Source organism: Girardinichthys multiradiatus, chromosome 20 (genome assembly GCF_021462225.1).
Source record: "Girardinichthys multiradiatus isolate DD_20200921_A chromosome 20, DD_fGirMul_XY1, whole genome shotgun sequence".
NCBI lineage: Eukaryota > Metazoa > Chordata > Actinopteri > Cyprinodontiformes > Goodeidae > Girardinichthys > Girardinichthys multiradiatus.
Window position 1 is genome coordinate 41,432,581 of NC_061812.1, and position 3,597 is coordinate 41,436,177.

Below are 3,597 nucleotides of genomic sequence, written 5' to 3' on the forward strand. Positions count from 1 at the left end.
GTTTCAGCAAATTATATCAAGTTCTGTCACAACTGCAGGGTTATTGTCCCTTACTAAAGATGGCGACATCAGTACTGAAACCCTTTTTTTCCTATGCTGGGCGGTGTGCAGTTTATTAGTGTTAAAACCCCTATAGTAAACCCCATACAAGAAGAACAATAGTGAAACAATAAGCGAGTTTACGAAATTTTCGCTCTCAAATTTTAATACTGACACGCCCACGTATAGCCTACCGTTAGTGCGCCCTCCACTGACACACACTGTATTCATATTCAATCGATTAAGCTCCTTTGTCAGATTAAAAGTACTTTTAGAAATAAAAACAACCTTTAAGCCGGTGTTAAACATACCTTTATTAAGCTGACATTTTTGTATTAAAATGTTTTTGTATTTGTTTGGTGTAATGTTTTCATTAGTTGTGAGCAGAAAATTATTATACTAGAAATAAAGGCTGAAAAAACATCACTCTGTATGTGATTGAGCTATATAATTTGTTTCACTAGGTGAAATTAGTTACTGAAGTAAGTGAACTTTTAATATAGTGAATATAATATAGTGAATAATATTCCAACTTATTGAATATGACCGTATAGTTTCTTTGACAAGTGTATGTGGGTGACCCAAAGCAACTGAGCAGTAGTAGCTTTGTCTATATTCTGCTTCTGCCAAAAACCTGAAATATATTTTTTCAAAGATAAAAACAATAACAGTAACATAAATATTTATTAGTTTATTTATTTACTTACTCACTTGCTTGTTTATTTGCTTACCTGCCTATTTATTAGTTGTTTTTTTTTAGCTATCAAATAACTTATTTTCATGTCTTACTGCTTATTTATTCTCAATTAGGTAAAGTTTTTCCTTATTTACTATGTTTGTTACCTAGTTATTCATTTGTTTATTTACCTATTAAATACCTTATTGGCTAGTTTACTTTCTAGGTTATTAAATAGCTGTATTTATTTAATTTGTTATATAAGGGTAAAACCTACCTCCTGATGAGTAAAGGACCAGTTGTGACTGTATTTTGCCGCAGGAAAATACCTGAAATACATTTTTAAGACATAAACATTAACAATAAAAAAATGATTTATTTGTTTATAGTTTTTTTCCTATTAAATAACTGTTTTCCTTAATTTTTTTATGTAAAATGAGGGTTAAACCTAGCGATTGATGAATAAAGTAACAGCTCTGACTATGTTTTGCTTCAGGATAATAGCCAAAATACCTAAGAAATAAACTATAACAGAAAGATAAAAATTTAAATCTTTGTATATTTACTCATCAAATAGCCTTTTACTTGTTTACTTGCGTACCTACTCTACTATTTACATATTCATGTATTTATTGTTTACTTAATGAAATAACCAATTTACTGGGTTAATTACTTACCTGTTTGTTTCCTTATTAGGGAGAACTGTGACAGTTTGGTCACTCATACATTCTCTTTGGCAGCATACAGCTTCAGTTTTAAACATGATCAATTTAACAATTTCTACTAACAAACATTCAGGTCCAGAGAAATATGCAATAACACAGCAGAAGTAAAAATGTTGTTAGTATATTGCACTAAGACGTTGATTGCAGTACGACAACAAATATGGCTTTATAGGTCCCATGATAACATAAAAAATGTCCTTCAGGCTTAAATGGACTCTGTTGTTAGTACACAGTTCACATTACAGTGGAGGTTCAACCAGACAGACCAGAAACCAGACCAGGAATGTACTATGTTTATCTGTCTGTAAACATGTGTCATGAGTATGGATTTCTTTAGTAAGTTCCCATCCATCCTTTCATTTTCTATACCTGCTTACTCTTGTAGGGTTGGAGAAGGACTGGAGCCTACTGTATCTAAAGTGGTCAATGAGCAAGAAGGAGGGGTAAACCCTGGACAAGTCTACCTTTTAGGCTGTATTTATGAAGCATGTGGAGTAGCATACATGTTTCCTCATCCCTAGTTGTATAGTTCATTTTTTATTTTAACTATACAAAATAAAATGAACATATTAAAGCAACAGTATAAGACAGCTTCTTAAAAATGTACTGTCATTAGGTGCAATGCATTTCTGTTCCATTAGATGGCAACTTTCTGCAAGTCAACAGGTCTCTCTGAAAAAGTTCAGCACAGTGATTGGAACAAGTGCAGGCTAATATTCTTAATTTTTCTATTTTGTGAAAAAATGATACTTTTCGACAGTAAAAGATCCCATTTAAATCGAATGAATAAATCAAACCTCTTAAACTCTGACCTTAAGGTCAGTTACAGATGGTTTATTTGTCATGAGAATACAAATATTCAACAAACCTAGTCAGAAATTTCTCTGAAAGGGAAAACAGCTATGGATAAGCGCTCTCATGAAACATGAAACTATTTTAAAATGGTTCTATGAACGATTAAAAAGAACAGACAAGAAGAGCCTCATCAAATACATCAGCATTTGTAAAAACAAAGTGTCATTTTGACAGGATCAGGGCATTTATAGGTTCAGTTGCACATTGTCTCTGGTGAATTTTGACAGCTGAAAAAAGAGTAAATTCTATCTACAGAGGAACCCTTCTGCTCATATTCAGCCAAATGGTGCTAAACTGATTAACAGTACATATGGGCATAATGCCAAAACATAAGAGGAAAACAACACAAATGTTTTCCAGGTAAAAAAAGCAGAATTTTCCGTCATTCCCAAGACCAAGGCCACTGTTCTTGCCCCAAACGAAAGTTGTCTTTTGTTCAGTAAAACAAATGCTAAGATTTTTTTCTACTGCTGATCACATGTTAGAGCTTGCATAGCATAACACATTTTTTTACACGATGAATCTTTGCTCTATTCATTGAGCATGTCAATTAAATTGTATATCTTTGACTCACCAACCTGTTTCATTTTGAATTGGCATCATTGCCTTTAGAAAAGATGAGGTAGAGAAAAAAATTCAATATTGTGTTAAAAAGGTGAAAATGCTTCCCACATTACAGAAGAAGGATTAGATCTTGACTGACAGATAATAACAGAATGTGGAGTGATTAAATGTGTCATCAGAATAATGATTGAATAAATGGATTGGAAATGTTTGAGAACCTGGTTCGAGTCTGCCTTGAATCAGAAAGATAAAAACGGAACTTATTCACACATATTTTTAGAAAAAATTAAATTAGATTATTTTCGTTAATTTAGAGCACAAAGGAAATATCTATGCATAATGGCCATATTTATTTTTGCCCCAAGAAAATGTAAATCTTATTTAAATCAGTTGAAATTTATTTTATCCCTAAACACTTCACATGACCACCTTTGTTCAAATATAATATTGTACTTATTGCAGTTAGTATACCAACCCTAACCCTTTTTATTACTTGCCTGGCTGCCGCACAAGAAATATCGGAACATTGAAACAAAAAAACATGTAGAATTATTTCCTTCATGTAAACCTAGTCAGTTACACCTGTCTGTGTTAACCCAGAGTGCAGACGCCTCCAAAGATAATGAGTGGAGCTCACATAAATATCCTGAACTTCTACTCCACAAGCAGATATAAAACTGTAAGAGACCTTAGGAACCGACCACAGATCAGTACTTTAAAACCTTAAAGAAGACGTAA